The sequence below is a fragment of the Poecilia formosa genome, unplaced genomic scaffold (genome assembly GCF_000485575.1).
Source record: "Poecilia formosa unplaced genomic scaffold, Poecilia_formosa-5.1.2 Scaffold2, whole genome shotgun sequence".
Lineage (NCBI taxonomy): Eukaryota > Metazoa > Chordata > Actinopteri > Cyprinodontiformes > Poeciliidae > Poecilia > Poecilia formosa.
Genome location: NW_006799941.1, coordinates 3,547,996 through 3,570,775, shown reverse-complemented (window position 1 = coordinate 3,570,775; position 22,780 = coordinate 3,547,996). Strand labels below are relative to the sequence as shown.

Below are 22,780 nucleotides of genomic sequence, written 5' to 3'. Positions count from 1 at the left end.
TTTTTTTAGGATGTAAGTGGGATGCTGTTGGTCAATTAAAACCAAAATGGATGCATGCTCTCTAGGCTCCAGCTTCACCCATGAATGAACGAATCGAGTCCGTAATTATTCTGCCAATCAACGTGGAGTGCGACTGTGAGGCAGTTTAACGCTGCGTCAGAGGTAGAAGAAAGAAAGAAAAAAAAAATAGTGACAAAAATTTAGAGAGCTTCATAAATGGAGCGGTGACCAGCTGCAACCTTTTTAAATGAATCTTAATGATTTTCCTTTTTTTAGATAAAAATGGGCATTCAATTTTTCAAACACCACAAAATCAAAGAACCAGCGCAAGGAATCAGGAAAATAGCCAAAGTATTCAAAATTAACCTAGAAATAGAAAGCAAACTTCAGTTCAGAAAAGAATCCAACTCTTGAGGAAAAATTATCTGATTCTATTGCACTCATTTTCTGAAAATACAATTATTAAGACTATAAGATAAATTGTCCTTATTAACCAACTTATGAATTTACATTTGAATAATTTAAATATAGGACATTGTATACTCAAATATGATTAAAACAGGATTAGAAATGGAGCAACTAGACATAAAAATCCTAAAATCACCATTTTATTTAGATCATTTTAATGTTCTCTTACCTGAAAATTCCTAAGAAAGTGAAAGACTCTAAACTGGAATGTTTTCTTTCTGCAGGTTGAAGCTGGATGTGTGCGTCTGTCGAAGCTGCAGCTGTGTTTGGACAAACTAGTCTAAAGTATGTTAGTGGTCCATAGTAACTTGGTTGACAATAAATGGACTCTCTACGGTTCGGTTGCTGAAATACCATGAGCCAGACTCACTAATGAGCCAAAATAAAGAGCAGTCTGGGTCTTCTCCTAAACCCCAACAATGTGGAGGAAAACTATTTTACCTTTGGGTACAAAACGGAAGAAGAAGATGCATAACGACTAATGATGAAAGTAGCGGTGAGATTGTTAGATTTGACGTCACTGATTACGTCAGCTGGCTGCAGCAGTCGGGCTCTAAGATAAAGACAGAAAGCTTTCGACCGCTGCTAACTGACAGACGAGCCGGGCAGACGTAGGAAAGGCGGATCAGAGTCAGAAAAGATCTGTGAGCCGTCTGAGGATCAACTGAGGTGCTGCAGGCTGTCTGCAGAGGCCACAGTGCAACCAGCAGGGCTCATAACCTCACAATTCACTCAGCAGAAATATGTGAATGGACACAGCAGAGAAAGTCCTCAGAGAGGCGGTCTCCACAGCGAGCTCCGTTCACTGCTGACATGGATTCATCACAGACGTACAGATGTATACAGACAGAGGTCTAAGCTGTTGAGGCGAGCACAAGACTGCAACTCTACGTGCAATCTCTTAAGGTCAAGAAAAGAAAAGAAAAAAAAACACACGTTCAGCATAGCAGTAATTGAATAAGCCTTTCCAGTGAATCAGAGCAGTGATTGTGCGGGATTGGCTCCACATCCCTAACAGCTTGCCTGGGAGGTGGTCTTTGTTTTGGAGGAGGCAGGGGTGTCCTGACACCAACCATGCGAACCCAATTACCCTGGTCCCGCAGCCTGGGGGCCCACATTAACAAAGTCCCTCTGGGAGGTTGACTCCATGCCAGCCTGGCAGCCGGCAAGATCCTGCTGCTGAATCACAACTAGACCACTTAAGGAACTGGCAGGCCGAGCGCTTGGTGGCATTCTCACTCTCATCCATGTTGACTCCATCCCGGTTTGTTTTTGTTGATGTTAAATACTGAGCCAGTCTTTGAGCTGAGATTGGGTTTTACAGTCAGCATGAGTTAGAGCTGATGATGACGGAAGATTTTTAAAATGAACTGAAACATTAAATTGTACATATTGTCACATTTTGGAGCCTAAAAATTAGGGGTGCACCGATTTATCGGCCAGACAATTTATCTGTGCCGATTTCCTTCATACTTGCATGTGAAAACGATCTTATCAACCTTAGCAAAGATCCAAGAATCAACCACTGTCCTCTGTTCTCCTGTCAGAGAGGTTTGACTGACAGATCAGCCTTCCAGGACATCTCTGCACATTTAGTTACCAATAGTCAACCCCTCTGTTAGCAACTCAGCTACTGCTGCAGGTTAGGCTTTTTAAAAGACCGGTGATCAGCCAGAAAACTGCAATCAGTGCACCCCTAGTAATAATTATTAATCGTTTTTGAAAAGAAGAGCATTTTGATTGAGGCCACTTACAAGAGGAAGACACTAATTTTTATGAGCGACAACAGGCTCTTTAAAGGCATTCTTTTCTATTCACAGAACTGACCAGAAAACATTGATTCAATGTGTCGCCACTTATTAGAAACACAGAAAATAGTATGTAGTGAGCAGTTTCCCCATGAATATCAGAAAAGAAAGTAAAGCGAAAAGAGATGATTTTTCCCAACCACCAAATATTTTGTGCTAAATGAAACAAAATTATTAATTTAAGGAACAACATATGGAAAGAGAAAACCAACAGTTTATAATACAGCTGCTACAGATATGCAGGGAGGCCCAACAAGCACAACTATTGTTTGTGAGCATAAAGTTTATCAAGTAATAATATGCATTTTTTAACGGTGGTTTTTACTTTTCATGTCCAATCATTAATGTTGGCTGATGTCCACAGGTCAGATTTAATGCATAGCTTCTCTCACCAAACAATTCCTTAGTACCAGTTATTACTTTCAGGTGTGACAGGGTTGTTGTTTTTTTTCCTGTGTCTGGGCCAAATTAAGGAGAGGCTGTTTAACTGCAGCTGAAGTTGGATTTTATTTCATGATTTTTAATCCCTTCCATCAACCACATGTGTATTATTAGCTTAAAGTGACTTTAAAGGGTCAAGCATGTTGGAAAACTATCAAGTTGGAGAGGTGTGGCAGACAGTGTCATCAGAATACTGTTTTGACAGCTGAATTAGTGTCCTGTAGTCAAACCGTCACAAATAAAACAGAGATTATGAGGAGAAAAGTGAGATGTGCATAACTACTGCTTTAAAATCATCTATTATGGTGAGTTGTTGGAAGCAACTTGGTGATGCATGCCTGCACACAACAGAGTAACGAGTCTTCTTAGAGGTGGAGTAGAAATTACAATATCTGACACAACATTAGTGTCTCAAATTACATATTTTTTGTCACAGGCAGCCATTTCCAACTGTGCTTAAATAGAAATATACTTCACATGTGACAGAACACCTTTAAATCTCTCTAAATGGTACCGGTTTGGTAAGTCTCGAGCAGTAATTACCTCACTGGATAATTACCATATAAATCTTCACTTTATAAACCATTTCCGATTTAAGACTTTCACAATTTGTCTTGTGGTCGAAGTTTGTCTTCAGCATTCAACAATTTTTAGCTGCCATTTTGGCCGCCTTGTGCTCTCTTTTGTTCTTTCCACTATTTTGCTTTTTTTTTCTTAATTTTGTTCATCGAAAGTAACATAATTATCGTACCAGACAAGTCACATCAAAATTAAAATGTAAAACTTATAAGCTCCTAAAACCTGATCTGAAAAGTACCTAAAGTGAGCATCTGCCACCAGGGCCTGTGTGATATTTTAAAGCGTTAACCAAAGTATGTGCCAAAAATCAAAGGGGGTTTTCCCTTGCTCATGCCACAAGTCATTACCAACTAAAAAAATAGAAAGGTTTTTGTTTTTCTTATAAACAAACTGCAACAATCAGCTCTTCCTTCTCCTTTTTTCCTTGGTAGAAGAATTATTCATGTAGTCAGATGGAGAACAAGCTGGGGACATCTTTGACAAACCGTTTAATGTCTTAAGTCATTTTTCCTGCAAAACATTGTTATGCTTCTTAGTTCATTTGGTATTTTGCAGCTTTTCTTTTTATGCAAGAGCATGCTAAATTTTTAAAAGCCTAATTTGGGTTTAAAGACATAACAGCCATTTCTTTCCAATCTTTTCATGGAATAAGATGTTGCATCATAACCCATAAGACTGACTAGCATTTAAAGTTATAGTAGAAATATTTTTTCTGATAAATCAATGAGAATAATACGAAGCCATGAGTGGAACAGATCACTTTTTTTATTTAATGTTGGTGTTTGTGTGTGGATTGTTGTGTTTCAGGAACATTTTCAGTCTTCCATTCAGTCCAAGTGTAGCATTGTTCATTTTGTTTGACCCCTGGAGAAAACATGCATTAGCACTTTTCTGTATGCGGGGGAAAAATAGTTCTGCTCGAATTACAAAGCTTAGTTTAATGAGTGAGTGGGCCGAGTCTGTTCTGAGAGTGAGTAAATCAATCAGGTTAACTTTCAAATTTAAAGAGTAGAAGAGTACAAATATCTTTGAAGCTGGGGAGAGGAAAACAAAAGCATAAGAATGGTGGCATGACACTCGTATGCCTTTCAAAAGCCAAATCTGAAAGAAAATCCGGATAAAACCCGCCTGAGGTTTAGATGTTCCTGTCACGTACTGCCTAAAAATCATCTTTATTTTGAAAGGCACTGGAGCTGGAGTTATAATTAAAACCGTTTTGGTTTTTAATCAATACTCAATCTCTCAGAAATAATTAACAGCATATTAAAGAGTTTACTGCCTGACAGAGCTGGACGCCTCTACATCATTAAGCTGTTGAAGCGCTGCTCTTTGACTCCTCATGTCCCATTTCAGTGGTTTACTTCGCCTCCATACAGGCGATTGAAAATGCTCCCACAGTTGCACTGTACCTGCAGATAATAACACAGCTCACTGACAGCACGCAGCATGCACTGCATACATTCTCTATGCAAGTTAAACATAAAACGCAGCTGAAGCCAAAATGAGAAACTGCTGAGTAACAAATGTAAAGCTTCATGAAATGAGAGTGAAAGCTGTAAAAAAAAAAATGGAGTAGGTGAAACCAGGTCTAAAGTATTCAGGGCATTTGAGGCCAACTATAGTTGAGGTGATAAAGCTGGCCACAGATTGCAGTTTTAGTGTCCTTGGGCTCAACATTGGCCTAATCTCCACCCTCAGACTTAATTACAAAACTCATAATTACAGCTCGGGTGTTGATTGTATAAGTTCAAAAGGGCTAGGAAAACATTTTAAAGGAAAAACTAAATCCACCATCATGGTTAGCGAGGTTGCCTGGAAACGATGCTTGACTGGAAAAAATTTAAATCAAAGCAGCCCACATCTGTACGTTTCGACAGTCTGGTTTACATCCATTTTATGACGATATTTACGCCTCTTGAAAAACAGGAAAAAACACCATTAAAGCCATGAAGTCAAGATGCACAACAGAACCTGATTCTGAATCTCAGAAACTGAGAAATCAAATTTTTTTCTAATCACGAAAAGCTTACTAGATTGAGCCAAGAACACCACCCTTTGGTGTGGCTGTCGTTACTTAATCAAGTTAGAGGAAGCAGAGCTCGACGGTTTAACCTTAACTTACAAACTGTTATGGTTTAGAAATATTGAGGGCTTTGAGACATCAGAAATAAGGTAATAATTTACAGTCTATTAAAACACTGAGAGACTGCTATTTTAGTAATGTCTGCTGTTTTGGGGGGGCCAAACCTGATACTGGACCACCACTATTCTGCTGAATTACAACCCCTCAGCTCTGTCAGATGGAGAGAGGGACAACATAAATTCAGATCATTGAGAGGTCATTTATCTTTGCCCTTTTCTCCTGAGTGATAGCACACAATTCCTTGGAAGTTACGCAACATATCAGTAGGATTAAAAGTCACACCTCAGTGGTTTCAACATTTTTTCAAAGTCTGTTAATAAAAACTAAAACATGCCATCCACCAACAATGATGGATTAAGGGTTTTCATAACCAGACGATATGCTTTTCCACAAACGTATGCAAGCCATAAGATCATCACACATGCTCATGTATATTGTGCCTTCAATTATTTTGACCCCTAACTTTCAAAACTGCAGCTCATGTAGTCCTGCGGAACACCGTATGAAAAGCACCCAATTATCTGTAGAACTCATCCAACGCCGTCTTGCATCACAAAGAATTGTGCGCGTCTACACAGCCGGATACATTTCTTGGATATTCTCCAGATGACTTCTGTGGTAATTTGGAGCCAGCTAGTTTTTCAGCTGCTGCTGCTGATTAAGAGCATAGAAGCAGTGGATGAGTGTGTTTACACCGTGACCTGGAATAACTGACCAGAAATTTGTTTTCACTTTGAACAGACAGCTGTCGGTGTCTATACCTGCTCCTTGCATCACGCTCCAGTGCAAATCATTTCAATTAATTTTGGTTTCCCGGAGACAATGTTGGTATTTGTCAGGGTGTGGATAAGAAGAGGCGGGAAGGCAGTAGCAGTTGTTGTTTTAAGCTCTGCAGTCAAAATACTTCTTGGCAAAAAAATACATTCATCAAGCGTGAGCTCACCGTGTTACGGGAGACACACCAACTCATCACAAAACTGGAGGATTCCATAATAAATCCAAAACAAGGAAACAACTCGACAGGTACAAAGTGCCGATTTATTTTTACACAAAACATACATCATCAACAAGATAATTTTAGATGTTTCCCAGGCCTTTGAAGCCTGGGAAACCTTAAATGTGTCAACTAATACTTTTTGTTTTACGTTTAATCCAATTCAACTAAAAACCACAAAGTCCTTCACAAAAACAAAAAAAGATACAAGTATATTAAGCACTTAAATATTGTGATAAAGAAACCAAACTTAACCAGTTCTCCATTTTAATTCTTTAACACACTAAGCACACGACGGTATGCAAGACTTGGCTCTGAAAACAAACGTAAAAGTTGGTCAATTCCTCGGCCGACGCTTGAACTCTGTGACAAATAGAGGCCATAGCTGGCTCAGACACCTTGAGGAACTCCGATGACGTCCACGCCCAGTACTCCCACTGACAGCTTAAATCCATTTGAAACTCGGGAACTCCCTTTCAGCGTGAAGAAGCCGTCAGGCAGCTCCGTCTCTGTGCTGTCAGTCAAGGAGGTGCCGCTCGGCTATTATGAAATTGTTTTTGACATTTCAAGTGGGGAACCTCTTGTTTTCAAGCAGGAAGGTGAAGATGCTGTGTGGGCAGCTGCCTTGTCTCAGTGTGACATTCAAAATGATGAGTCGGATGAAGCACAACGACTGGTCAGTTCTTTAGAGTCTGCTTGTTATCTGTGAGTGTTTAGAGCCCCTTGAACCTTTTCCACATTTTTAATCACTGGAACCACAAACATCAATGTATGTTATTGGAACAAACACAAAGTGGTGCACAAATTTTTAAGTGGAATGAAAACTGTTTTACACAAATTTAAAAAGTGATATGTATCCAATCCCACTGGACGCAAATATTTTGCGGTACGTCTCTACCGGATTTACACATCTAAAAACTGAAATGTTTCACCTTCTCTTATTTGCAAAATAGCTCAAGGCCAGTCATATTTAATGGCGAATAATATCTAGACATCAATGTATTTTATACGCATTCTCAATGTGACTTAGCTGTGGACAATGACTGGGCCATTTTAACAGACATACTGAAAAACTCCAGGGGTCTCAAACTCTAGTCGCTGAGAGCGGTGTCCTGTAACTTCTGGATGTGTCCCAGAAGTTGATCTGAATCAAATAACTACATCCTCAAGCACTACAGACACCTGTAATGTTTAGATGTCTCTGACTTGACCTACCTGACGTGCATAATTAGGTCATTAGCGGAACACTGGCCCACCAGAATTGATTTTAAACATCTGAATAATGTAGTTTTGGGTCATGATGGTGCCAGAAGATTAATCACCATCCTCATATCAAGTCTTTTACAGCCTCCAACAACTTTTCTCCCAGAATTTCAAAGTATTTAGCTCCCTCCATCCAGTCATCAACTATGATCAGCTGCTGAAGAACAATACCGCTGAAGGTAACTGATTAAGCTAGATTTTATTCAGTGGTATCCAAGTAAGTGTGGCTGAATACAAATGCATACCTCAGATTCATTTTTTTATTTCTAAACTTTTTGTACCGTTTTGTGTTGGTCTATTACATGCAAACCAAATGACATATGTTGAACTTTGAGTTTGTGACATCTAGTAAATGTGAAAAATGTACAAACGGAATGAATATTTTTCCAACAACAATAATAATCCAATAATTAGTTTGATCATATTTTATTGTTTCACTTCAGAGACTCTTCAGATTATGAATCCATTAGGTCCAGTAACTTTTCCATTAGCTATAGGAAAGCAAAGAGCACATGAAGATCTCAGTCTACTTGAATTTTCTGCTAACCTTCAACCAATATACACTGTTAATCTTTGCATTATACTGGAAACACGGCAATTGCATAAATTCACTGCAGACTGGTGAGTTTTACGATAAACTGCTAAGGACATGGCAGGTAAAATATTCAAACTTCCAGAATGAAACTGGAAGTTTGACTGAAAATGTCTCTAGGATTTGCCACAGTGACAGGTTAACGTGCATTTTTATTGTAATCCTCCAGTGAAGCAAAAAAAAAAAAAAAGCATTTAATGAAGATAAACTTTTAGCAGAATCAAAACAAAAGCCTGATTACATCTAACAATAACAGCAACACTTTATTATCACTTTCCCCACACCTTATCACAGTAGTACTAATCACCAGGCTAATTAAGGTTGCACCATTTGCATCTATACCTTTGTGTTTCAACAGCGAGAAGAACAGTGTCACCACATCAGCCTACAAACGTCTCATTTCACCCTGAAGACATTCTGCTACTTTCAAAACTTGTGACATAATCTTCCAAACCCCTTCAATTCTCCTGCTTTGTTATCTGCATCTCCTTTTTCTTTCACCTTTTCTTTTCCCAGTTTAAATTTGTGAGTATATCCCTCCCCTATTTCTTCACCCCACCCCTGCACCACCACACAGGCTGCGCTCATTACAGCGGATTTGCATGTCTGCTTGGGAGCGGTATGAGGGGAGATGAAACAGAACTCCCAGTGGCTGCCGTTGCAGAGCTTCACTCGTCTTACAGAAAGGACTCTACTCTGGGCCCCAGACATAGTCGGCAAAGGAACGCAGGCACATAAACGGGCTACAGACGAGGAGATATACGCCAACAAAGTCAAAGACGCTTCCCCAGGAAGAATTTAAAGCGTGCTGAATTCAGTTTAAATATATCTACATGCAGGAAAAAAGCTGAGATACAGACGTCTAGCTTCCAGCACGTTGCAATAATCTTGTGGTCTACTGATCGAGACTGCTTGGCGGGGACAGCTGAGGCCACGAGGTGTGTACTGTGCCATCACTCTCCACTTCTGCTTAATGATTATACACCCGAGATCAATGACTGCCTTTCCTATGCAAGTCTAACGATCTCCAAAGCTGTCCATCTGTGAAACGGCAAGCACCAAGAAACTGCAAGAAACAGTTTGCAAATTAAGAATCTGTTTTGTTTCGTAATGGTGAATAATTGAACAATTACCTATTCAATTAAAAAGAAGTTTACAAAACAGAACAGTGGAACATTTATTTTTGCATATGAAATTATTTTACAGCATTTTGACCTCAGCATCTGCTGTTTGTTCAGTGGGAGGATAGCGAGCATAAGCTCCTCAACACTCTCCATATTCAAATATATTTTCACCATATCTCTAAGAATAATTTCAAAAAGAGTGAAAGCAAATTAAAACTTTGGCTGAAACGAGAGTTAATCTATCAAACTGCAATATTGATTTGTTTGGTCGTAACATTTGGTCTGCCAATATATCTGAAGTGACATGCATCATTACACCGTATGCATATACTGTATCTGACTAGCTGGATGGAGGTAAGGATAAAGTACGATTGTGGATATCATGATGTGGAAATGGAGAAGATTGAGGAAAAATTTAATGAGCTGCAATCAATACCGTCATATTTCTAATAGGGGAGAATTGTTAGGTTGCAACGAATTTTAAATAGTTTTGTTTTTATCTTTTAAAATTAACTAAATAAAAACAATGGCACTGTATCATACACTTTAAGATACATTTAGCTTCTTGTTTCTGCTTTCTGCTGAACCAGTAAACTATATGAGCACAGACCTCCCCTGCTTTTCTATAAATGGAGGAGGTGAAAGTGGACCTTTACAGCTCAGTTCACCCTGTCGCCCCGTCCAGAAGCAAACCGCCAGACTGTGGATGAAACTTTGAGCAAACGACTTGGGGAAGACAATATCCAACAAATCCTCCAAACAAGAACAAGATGTTCTTGTTTGGAACGTTTAGTTCTCCAAATCTTACTAAAGAAACCATAAAATTGGTTTCAGTAATGTGTAAAAGACTAACTTGTCTCTGACACCATGGCTCTCATTTAACTCAGACAAAATAATTGATAATATATTGGGTTTCAGAGCTTATCAGCTTTTTCTGAGGGTCAGAGAATAAATCAGGTCTGAGATGGAAAATAAAAATGGGAAGAAAAATAAAATAGTATTTTTTTTAATGAAATAAAGAAAAATAAAGTATTTTTGTGACAACCAAAAAAAAGAGTAACCAATCAAATATTTCTCATGTTCAGTCTTTAGGCAAAAAGATTGCGTATTTTTACAAAGCATACAAAAAGGGAAAAAAAGGAGAAAGGTCTGCCAACCATCTGGAGCTCCTTCAACCACGAATTAGCGTACCATTTTCAGGTTAGCAACTGAAAATAATCCAGTCATCCCCAAAGGAGTTTATGCTGACAGATGCTTTTGGAAACTGGAAAGCAGTGTGTACCGGAAAGGTTGTATCCGCCATTTCTTTGTATTGTTTAAGACTGGAAATACGTCCAAGTAGCCAAATCCATCTTTCTTGTAAGCAAAAGAAAAAGTGTGGAAGCCATTTTTTCAGCTGGCAGTGACCAGCAACACGTGGGGGAGGGCAACAAAGCACCACTATGTGTTATAAATTCTTGGAAAAACACCAGTCACTCCATCACCTTTTGTTTTACATTTGTTTAAAACATTTTTTTTTTAAATCATTTTTTCCAGTAAACAGCCCAATCTTAATGGAAAGACTTTGAATCTGCACAAAAAAGTCTTATTGCAACAACCATTAAGGAAGGAGACATCAATTAATCTGGTGACTGGAATAGTTTATTGTGTGCCGCTTTTGCGGTTTAGTCAAGTGTTGTAAACTGGGGAGTTCCAACCTTGCATTTATACACATGCAACTCCATTACTACCAAACGGTTGTTTTCAATTTGTCATGCACTGCATTCCTTGGTCTGTTTTGCACTTTTAACCATATAATTGTACAACTTGTTGAAGTACTACCAACTTTAAAAAGCCCTGGCATAAAAAGACAGCCTTTACAAGTGCAACCCAATTTATTTGTGTGTCAGTAGTTGAGGTGGGGCGCTTGGGTTTGGATAGGGAGAGTCCAGTTGAAAGAGGAATGTCTCGCCGCCGATGCAAACAGAACATCAAAAGCTCCATGAAATGTCGATAATTGCGGTAGCTCATCTTCCAAGAACCGAAGCCAAGCACACAATTCTCAAATTGGCCTGGTGAAAAACTTAAAACTACAATTCCCAAAGTAAACAGTGAACTCTTCTTAGATGATAGCAAGAGGTTAAATACTGAGACAGTTTAGTTAAAGAAAAAAACCCAGCCCAGAGAAAAAAAAAGCTTGTGTTTTCTTGGCGGTGCTACTGGAGTTTGGTGCTTTTGTTCTGGATGACTCATTTGGTGAAAGTGGCACATCATGTGCCATGCAACATGAGTCACTGTGGAAGAGAAGGACAGGGAGTCTTAGACATACCAGCTCCTGACCTGGATTGTTCTCTGGAAACCACACAACCAACTTTAACAAGAAACTGAAGAGTGGCAATAGATATGAAGGACACAGAAAAATGTGTGAAAGTTTCTTAGTTTTTGAAGAAAAGTCCAAATTTTATCACAAAAATCAGAAAGGGAAACCTTCCTTTATATTTACACCTATGAGTCACTGATGGCTATGACTCATTAGGATATGATAAATTACTAAGTCGCTAAATAAAATAAGGAGAAATTAAAATGGGAACTTAGACTAATTTTTTAGCCTCAAGACTTTCAGATCCATATTCTTATAACCATTACTAAGAGTGAGCATCTGCATAATAGCACTAAGCTAGTAGTTTTCTTTATCCAGAAAACATTCAACAAGCAAGGAGGAAAATATAGATGTAAAATAAGATCAACACAAATCTGTCACTCTTAAATTAATCACCAGAGAACCTGACCACAAAACTACAAACAAGCATGTGATTTGACAAGTGCATAACCCTTTTATAATGGACATGTTTTAGCACAGGATAACTGTAACACTATCTGCAGAGTTAGCTTTTTCCCAGAGTAAGAAAGCAGCTGGTGTTGGTTGAAGTAAGAATCAATTTACAAGAGAAACAATTTTCATTGACTGGCTTTGATCATTATGGCTTTGATCAGATCAGACTAAGCAGCATTTCACAATGTTGCTTCCCTTCTACAATGTTTGTATGCAAACATTGTAAACATGTAAATTCCTCTTGGATTGCTAGTTGTAGCCTTTGTGGTGTTTAGCCTTGTATAGGTAAGATGTATATGGCTAAACTGATACATCTATAGATGCATTTTAATTAAATGCATCCAAACTAAGAACTCCAATCATTCCTAGGCATTAGACACATCAAGCACCAGCTTTTACTTTGATGCACTTAGTAAAATTTCTATAATAAAAGAAAAATCTTAGAAAAGACTCAAACTTGCATCGTTTTATATTGTAATCAAAACAGCAACCTTCATCAAAGAATCTGCAGCACTTTCTCCCTCTTTTGTTTGTAACTGAATCAATTAAACTTAGACTAAGCAGATAAGACCTCAAAGAAAACCAGCAAATAGTACTGGTCACACCAGTACCTGGTACTGGCCATGTTGTCCTGATTGATGAATATCCATCTGTACCAAAGAACTCTGTGAAATTTCTAAAACTTGCTTATTGAGACGGAACAAAAACATTAGAATCTAATTTACTTTCTCTTCCTTCTTTGTTTCAGGAACATCTCAACAGTTTTCTCCTAAACAATATGCTAGCATTGCCTCCAAAATGATGCAAAATCCTGTGAACCAGGTTCCCAGCCTTGGTCAGGATAAATAATGCACAGAAATCTCCACTCAGATTCATACAGCAACTACTCCAGTCTCACATTCCTGAGATACCGCTTCAAAAAGAAAACAATGTGCTCAGCTTTAAATGATTTGGTGTAGATAAGTGCCTATATGCTGCTTCGCACGAGTGTATTAAATAGCATCGTAGTCAAAAGGAAACAAGTAAGAGAGGAAAGATCTACAAATAAAAGCATTCCTGTCTATCATGTAAGGCAAGACACAGGGAGTCCTTTAGAAACATTTCTAAATGGCTACAGCTTTGACTTTTATGTCATCAAGCCCTGTCAATGCTTTACACGTGCAGCTTTGATTTTGTGTTTTGTAAGTAACAAGTTCACAACATCAGAAGTGATTTGCATCAAGTATTCCCCGCCTCCTAGATCCGTTTCAAAATGGTTTTCTTCCTTTGTTAAAGCACAACACCGGAAAAAAAAAACACAAATGGAATAACGTTATTTTTTTTAGCATTTGTGGGTAATTTTACACATCTTTCACGGTTTCTTTCGTGACAGAACTACACGTTTTCTCAGTTTAACCATATACATCTCACTCATATTTACAAGATAACACCCAACACAGGCTACGACTAGCAATCCAAGAGAAACGTACAGAAATGCTGCAACATGGACTGACTTTCATCCTGTCACGCATGCAGAAGATTGTAGCAAATAAACATTGTAGGAGGGAAGCAGCATTGTGGTTGCTCTCCATTTCATAAAAAGCCTACTTGACATTGCTTGCTCTCCTCTGGCTGCACTACATAGCACAAGCTCATATTGTGCTCAAAGTACTTTAAAAAAAATAATGCTCATTACTTTTCTTGGTAAGCCATCACTACGCATTACACTCAAAAGGTTTTTTGTATCAACTACATTTTTTTTTTTTTTTTAAAAAAGGTTAAAATTCACAACTTCATAAACACCAGTGTTGTTCAACATGTAAATTGTGAGTGTGTGAGGAGCCCTGATTCTGCTGCAGATCTGAAATATCAAAGGTGGGGGACACTCCAACGCCCTCGTCATCTCCCCTCACTATCCTCTGCTGGGCAGTCTTACCTGCATCCTTTACACCTTGTTTTGATTGATACACGCATAGATTCCTCACCCCAAATTACACATTCACTTCCTCCTCAGATACTCCGCTCTGTCCTCAGCAGGGGTCAAAAACACACAATGCAGAGCAGCAGTGTTTTACATGAGGTTGATGAAGATGTATATATGTCTCCGTATCCACAACGCTCCGCAAAGCTTACTGCAATTACTGCTTACATGGTTTTATTCAGTTAATTAGAAACTGTTGTTAACACGAAGAGCTTAAGCTAGGCCAGGGTCTTAACTGTAATTTCTTTTAAAACAAAGTCAAGCAATATCTGAAACAATTAGAGTGTAATTCAGTCATAATGTCCTTTAAATAATGGGAAACCAACTGCCTCCATAAGAACATTACAACTGAATAGTGTTTTACTTTAGAGCAGGGGTGGGCAACTCCAGGCCTTGAGGGTCGGTCTCTGCAACTTTTAGAGTGTCTCTACTTCAACATACCTGAGTCAAATAATGAGGTCGTTAGCAGGACTCTGGAGAACCTGACTGCATTTAGGAGGTGATTCAGCTGTTGGATTCAAGTGTGTTGGACCAGGGAGACGTCTAAGAGTTGTTAGATACTGCGCAGGTTATCATGTTCATCGTATTTATTCCACGTGTTCTTCGTCACCCACTCTCATTTTTATCATCATACTGTCCCCCAAGCTTTAGGATCCTGATTACTATAACCCATTTCAGCTGTGGGTAAAACAGTGAAGGTCCAGTCAAACAAATTACTGGCAGGCAGGGTTTTAATTGATGGAACCTGGAATATTGTAGTTGCCCAAATGTTGCATCTATGCGGTCTTTTGAGTTTGTGAAATTGCACGCATTAATATTGCGATAAAGGTTTGTATGTATTGTGCACGTCTTGTTAGAATAAGGCCATCTACAGTGGTTTCTAACCCTGATCTTCAAACCGCTCTAGCCTACATGTTTTAGATGCATCTGTTTCACCACACCTGATTCAAATGATTGCATGATTCCATCTTGCTTTGCTGAAGCCTGCTGGCCACCCACTTATTTAAGTCTGTTGTGTATCAGCAAGAAAACACAAATTTGCAGGACAGTGGGGCTGAAGGGCACAGATCTAAAGCATTTGTTTTTAGTTATTTTTGATTGATACACACATAGATTTTAGCAATAAATTTAAAATAACCAAACAACATGTTTTAGTAGTATTCAGTTGTTGTGCAAAATTAGTTAGTTAATTAATTAGTTAAAAAAAAAGTTAGTTTTAGCTTGTTAATTAGTCAGGCTATCAAGCAAAAGAAAAATTCAATTGCAGTAGCCACAGTTCAACTGCAGGAGGGCTGCACTAATATGGTTTTAGGCCAAAAATAGAAGAATTAAACTTACACAAAAGTATGCAAATGCAAATTAACAAAAAAAAATAGTACCCTGGAGGCCAAATGTACAGTTTATCAGCAAAAAAGAAAAAAGGAAGTTGATTTGAGGTTTAGTTACTTCAAGTGTAGTGATGGGATGCACTCCTTTAGTTTTTACACCATGATAAAGTGTTTTTCACAGTCTAAAGTGCAGATGTTTTTTTGAGTAGTACACAGCAACAGGTAGGGCAGGGGCGAAACTCCATGTTCCATACATGTACAGAAAAGCCAGGTGACTCCAGCACGTTCTCTAGCATTTCATTAAAAGGACTTTAAACCATAAGAAGAGGAACTATGGAATATTTTAGTGTTTCATATTCTAGTATGAAATAATTGTGAGAGTTAATAAAATTGTCTACAAATGCTTACTGGAAACTTGCAAGGCAAGAAATGCAGTTAATGAAGTGTTCTGCTAGACACTACTCATCAAATAAAAGCTACAACCTGTTCAAGTTGAGAAATTTGGCAAAAATTAGGAACAAATATCTTTGCCTTTTTATAACCCAGTTAAGGTAAAGCTATGTACTTATTATGTTGTACAAGTCTGAGTGAACTACTATTTCAAGTGAATTGCGATTATTTTAATTTAAATTCACCACTAACTAAAGCTTCGACAATGTTTTGCATGACTTGAAAAGCATATGCCACTGAAGAATAAATATGCTTGCCATAATTAATAATTAGGTTTCATGTTAAGTGACGTGTGGTGCTGCAGTCAATTTGGGCCGTGACAGATTTTATCCTAAAGCCAGAAACAGTAAAGGTCAAGCAGCATAGTCACCACTAGCTTTAATCAGTAGCTCTGCCTTTTTGCTCCAGCGGAAACATCCAGACTACTGGGAAAAAACGCCTTTATGTTGCTCTGATAATACAAACAGGCAATCATGGTTGTGTGCACCTGGACTGGGAGATTTCTTGCTTGGACTTTAAAATAGTCTCAAGAGGATTTTAGTAAAAGCAGAAGGAAAAGAAAGTTTCGTGAAAAGAAAATCAAAATCCCTGAGTGGTGGTCAAATAGGTTCACCGCTGGGACCTTCCAAAGAAAAGAAAATATGTGAAAAAATTAATTGCAAATTAATTGCAAACAGACAAGATAAAAAAAAAATAAAAGAGGTGTTCAAAGAGGCAGTCATTTCGGCCTACTTAATGGGGATTATCAGGCATAAACCCAAGCTGCAATCAGCATTAACCAGAGAGTTCATAATTTGTTCCTCTCCAATTATTGTCACTTTTGTCAGCGCACCATTTTCACTCTCTGCGAGAGGACGCTTGCAAAGAAGGAAAGAAATCAGAGTAATGCGAGCTGCCAGCAGAAGTTAGCTGGAGTGTGGCAGGGGCATACAGTGCACATTAAGTCATTAAAGTCCTGATGCTTGCAGCACCTCCCTAACCCCCCACTGTACATGCCAGTAACTCCCTTTCAGACCAAACACTACTCTGCCTTTTGCATCCTAATGAGAGGAGGGAAACAAGGAGGGAAGTGAAGGCACGGCAGTCTTTTAAAGGAAGCCGAATAAATGACTGAACACACACCCTGGGGCGGGCATGCCGGGGGGGTTCCAGGAGGTCGGCGCAAACGGGGGCAATCGTGTCAAGACGAAGGCGACAGACTAAAACAAAACTGACAAATCAAAGAGGCAGAGATGTGTAAAAAGGAAGAGGAGAAAAAAAAAAAGAGCAGCCGAGGCGACACGTTCGACTGCGCAGCTTGTTTCTGCATCAATGAGAAACAACACGACCAAAAAACAGCAATTAGCGATTAAAATGGAAATTCCATCTGCTGTAATGCTGCATCTCTTCCCGTTCAAATAAGCGGCTCGAACCACCTCAGTAATCCTGCAGCCCTTTGATCGACTCCGCGCATTCTTTTCACAGCGAGACGCGTGTAAACCAGGCGTTTGGGAATCTGCTTCTTTGCAGGACTTTTATCTCCTGCCCTAATCCACATAAAACACAAAAGCAACTGTTCAAACTTCACCCTTACAGTGCAGCCACAACTCTGTAATTACTAAAACAAACTCACAAGGCCTTCACTCCACTTTCACTGATGCCAACAATTTGTCTGCATGTAGAAACCATAATCTCCAACATCCCAAACAAAGCAGGAATGAGCGGAAGGGAAATAAAAGCACATATAGCCGGATTATGACAGCACTTAAATGAGTTATATTTTTAATTGGCTTAACAAAAAACCACTGTGGCCCCAGCCTCGGTTTGCTTTTTTAATGAAACAGCAGCTCTAAACTGTTTACTGCATATCTTCCCGGCTTGTGATAATAAAGGGAATCCTCTGAGGTGGCTTCCATGCTGACACAGCCTTTAGGTACTTAAATCCAAAAATGGGTGTATTAAGTGCATTTTAATTGACTTATATTTACCCTGTGTTCTAACTTGCAAATAAAAAAAAAGAGAAAAATAAAAAAAGATCTTCTGGCGCTCCCACAAAGTAGGTCATTCAGTCTCCTGTGAGTCATAAGTTTTGGCAGGAGACCAAAGAAAGCAGGTATAGAAGAGAATGAAGTAGAGCTAAGAAAGGCCTCACGCTACACCGACACTTTCCACATTTCATAAAGCTCCAATTTTTAACTACGCATTTTTGTGGCATACTGAGAAATTTTTATCAATTTCAGAGAATTAGGGAGTGTAAATTTGTGTTACACAACAGAATACTTAAGCCTAGCAACTCCAAAAAAAACAAAAAAAACAAGAATCTTTGTATTCCATTATAATTTTTTCGGTTTATTTGTGCAGAGTTGTTTTCCTGCAAAGCCGGGGCCCTGGGCTCCGCTCCAGGGACTACAGTGCCTCGGCGGAGCGGCTGACCTCTGGGGTCGGACCAGAGCCGCAGATTTCTAAACAGGTAGTGACTCAGCTTGATCAAAGCTGTCAGTCAGACACTTTTCTCTATGCAGGTCAGATGCAAAAGGGTGAAACCCTGCGACAGACACACCAATGTGGTCCTAATTGCATTAAGCAACAGGCACAGACCATGTCTTCTCTGCCAGCGAGCCCCTCCTCATGCTAACCTCTCCGCCCTCTCATTCATCCACCCTGAGGGAGAGGCATCCAGGCCAGAGGAAGTATGACTCATCTGAGTAACAAGATGCATTCTTCTGAATTCTCCACAGACATGTTTGCTAAGTGAAGAGCACAGGAGAGTATGTTGTAAAGAGAGACACAAACACCGAGAAACAAAATGCAGCATAAATCAAGAAACAGACTGTGGCAAGAGAGAGTCATCGCTTGTGTGGGTTCCCTGGTCTACATAGATCAACATTTCCTTCAACTCCGCAGAGAGAATCTTTGGCTTCGGCGAGGGTTTTTCTGAATCACACATGAAGAAGAAGAAAAAAAACTTAAACATCTAAGGCTAATCCATCAGGTGGAGAAAAGAAACAAAACAAATGACGACAGCAGAGGGGGATTTTGACGTGCGATTCTGCTGAGCATGCAGAGGATAATGAGACCCAACAAGGAGGCAGAAAAGAAAAAGTGCTAAATCATTGGGTCTAATGGACCCGCTACAGCTTCGCTGCAAACAACACCACATCTGCAAAGCCTGGCACACACTGCTGCAGATCATGGGCCTCACACGCACTGTAACAACGTGAAGCTGTTTCAGGAACAACCCGCGTTAGCACGGTCCGAAATCAGAAAACAGCTGAAGTTTTGGAACAAAAAGAGTCTCACAAACACTGACCAACACCATCAGACCCCTGACATGCATCCCGTCTTGTGAATTTATGATTCATGATCCACTCCCCTTCAGTTTGCTGTGAGAGTATCAGCTTCAGTCATTGGAAAGTAAACTACATTCCTAAATGTACCAAACATTAACCAACAGGTCTAAGGTCTGCTTTAACCACATAATCCATCATTACTCACAAAGTCTGAAGTCTCGTCTGCACAAATTAGCCTCGTCTCATACCTGCACATCACCATTTCATCCCTTCCTACTTCCATTTTGTAAACAGTTTGTAACCATGCAAATTACTGCAAATCAGCCTTTTCTCCTTTTGTCTCCGTAGTGTGCATTTTGATCATTTAAAAAAAAAAAGAATAATTCATAGTGTTGAGTTTATGACATGAACTACAGAACAGTGATCAGTTTCTATAGCTGTACTGTCGAAGCACCTGAGCTGCAGGTCTGATGTGTCCATCTCTGCTTCAGACCCGACAACAGGAAGAGCAGTGAACAGGGTGCAGCATGCTGCTTTAACTAGTGGTTAGGAATAGCCAAGTTCAAAGCAAATTGCTTGGTGTAAGAAGCAAGAGAACAACTCATCCTGCATTCCCCTCCCCCACATGTGAACGACTAAACCCACCAAAAAAAAAAAAACATGTTACCGACAAGTCATATCAAAACAAAGGGGTTAAGAGGTAGCGTTTATGCTAAATCCAAATACAATCAGAAGTAGTAAGATGTGCATATCCTGAAGACTGTAGCCGTTTAGAAAATAAAACAGCTTGGAGGAGGTTTACAGTAATATAACTCTTTTTTTTTTAAAACTCCACATTGGATGGTGGTGGAGGCAAAATATTAGTTCCTTTGAAAAATGTTATAATTACTACACTTGGAACCGTTTATTTAGAACGTTTTTTTGATCAGAAAAAACAACTACAATTTAAAAAAAATTTTTTTAAAAATAACTTGGGGCTAGGAGATTATGAATAAATGGCTAAGATTTTAAAATAAACAATTGTAACTAGACTTTTTTAAACAAACATTTAATTTTGCTTTAAATGTAAGAAGTTGCTAAGGTTTTTTAGCACCAATCACAACGCTCATGAAGATAAGATGCTGATTAAAATGGACAAATCTGACATGATCTATTTTACCTGATGGGGATTTCAGAAGAACTCATATTAGACTCTTTCCATTTATTGTCAATTCATTACACAGATTATGAACCCTCACAGAACAAGCATTATTTGCCTATACTCAACATGCAGTGGCAGACATCTTCTTTCGGTATCTGAATGGGTGAAAAAAGATAACCATCTCCAAACCATCTCTCTAAACATTCACATTTACGTGAATGTTGCAAACATTCACGTAAAGTGTGAATGTTTGCAAACTGCTACATCATCATAATGAGATTAACATATTGAAAATGTGTTCTGCAGACTTCCTTTCCGGACATGAATGCCGTTGCAGTAAATCAGACATATTTTTACAGCAAACATTAACCTGCAGACTTTTCTCAAACAACTTGACCCGTTTGGTAAAATAGGATATTTGTATCAGGAACAGCATTAAGTTCTGCTTCAAAGAATAACAAAGTGTTTTACCCATTTTTACATTAAATTAAAAATCATGAGGCCTTTGTATTCTTGAACTAAACTTCTCACACACAAGCGCTTAATCAAAAACCATCTGCTGTTACATCCAAACGCCTCTCCAAGCCTCTTTCAGGTCCAACTTTAAATCTGATACAACTCAATGTGTGAAACTGCTTAAATTACTCCCCCCAGGTGATATTCTACAACATTTTGGGTCAGAAATCTGAACAGGCCAGATCCAGTCACATCATGTACGGATCACTTTCAACAAGCCACAATAGGAAACTTTGTCTCTTGCGTTAACAGACACACAAAAGACTGCTGGGTAAATACGACATATGATCAGTTTCTTCTCTTTATTTGAGCAACACGGCAGAAAAAAAATACTTTCTTCTGGCCTCAAATAAATAGATGCTTTAATAGAGGTTATATTTTTACTGTTAAAATAGCAAGCGTCTCATTTGACACCCTGAACTGTCCCCAGATAACTGAAGAGATATTTGTCAAGCTAGTGACTTTCTTTTAAAGTTGCACTTCTGTCTTTACTCGGTTTAAAACCCCATAATTTCATAATTCTGATGTCCACTGGCTCAGTGTTCTTTATGCAAACAGTGTATGCTGGCAGAAAACATGCTGAAAATAAATGTTTTAAGAATTTTGGCTCCAGTACACATTTACCAGACCGGTCAGTCTTGATGAACACCTTCTCCCATTAAAATTGGACTTTTATTGCTTTGTTTTATTGAAGTATAACGAACACAGACATGAAAGAAAGACTCTATTGGCTTCTGCAGTTTTCAGTCACCGGCTCTGTGTTCAAGTCTGCAGCTGTAAGGCAGAGTCAGCTATTTTTAGAAACAAATTACAAAGCTTTGAACATTTTAGTTGAGACCTTGTCATCAGGGATGGGAAATACAGTCAACCCACAATATTCGGTAGAGGAGATTAGGAACCACAACCACCCAGAAGATACCTATAAAAATGCTTATAAATACCTTTTTTTAGTAGTCAAAAAAAAAATTAGAACTGGACAATATGGCTGAAAAATGTATCGTGTGTCATATCTCTTCTTTTATATTAGAAATAAAAATGTATTGAGATATTCATATTGTGATAAAAAAAAAGAAACATTTGATTAATTTCTCCAAATGACAAACTGATATGATTGGGATTATTTTTGCCATTTTATTTTAAAAAATGACTGAATAGTTATTGTTTTCCTACTTAATGCAACTGGTAAAGTGAAGATGCCTTTCTGATTATGGGTGTTATTTTTAAAAGCAACATTTGTGTTTGTAAGGCTGTGAATGTCTAAATAAAGAAGCCACTGATTAACTTTGTAATACTGCTCATTTATAGCCATTCCAGTTTAAATAATGTGAGAACAATGGAAGGTGTCACCTATTTCTAATTGTCGGTACATTATAGTAGCATTCCTCACAAAGCTAACCCTGTGCTCAAGCAGCATTTTACCTCTTTCCTGCAGAATATTCTCCTGGGGAAAAAGGAGAACATCACCGGTACTGATGTTGATGAATAAAAAGTAAAATACGAAGTGTTGTTATTCTACTGAATTTTCTTAACTTTTCTGCAGGATCAGATTGAGAGTCTAAGTGCAAACCTTCTAGTCTTTGACGACTGATAAGGAAAGAGTGGTCGCGTCAGAATAATTAACATTACAGTGGGATTCCCCTCTCCATTCACGTCTTAAAAACCCTGTAGTCTGGATCTTAAACTTTGGTCATTTAGGAATGGTGCTGCACAGCTGTGAGCTCAATAAATTTCAATAACATTTTTGCTGCATGTTAGCACCACTACTGCATACAATAATTTAAAAAAAAGAAAAAAAATTAAGCTGTAAGGATATTTATAACATGAATTTGACTGCAAACGTATAGTTTTCTTCTGCACTCCAAATTTCTTTACTTACGTCTGTTTTTAACATG

At 38.6% G+C, this 22,780-nt stretch overlaps 1 protein-coding gene across 1 annotated transcript in view; it reads right to left on the bottom strand.

Moving 5' to 3' along the window:
• Positions 1–22,780, bottom strand: part of foxj3 (forkhead box J3) — a 102,739-nt gene that overhangs the window by 73,398 nt on the left and 6,561 nt on the right. The window lies entirely within an intron of this gene.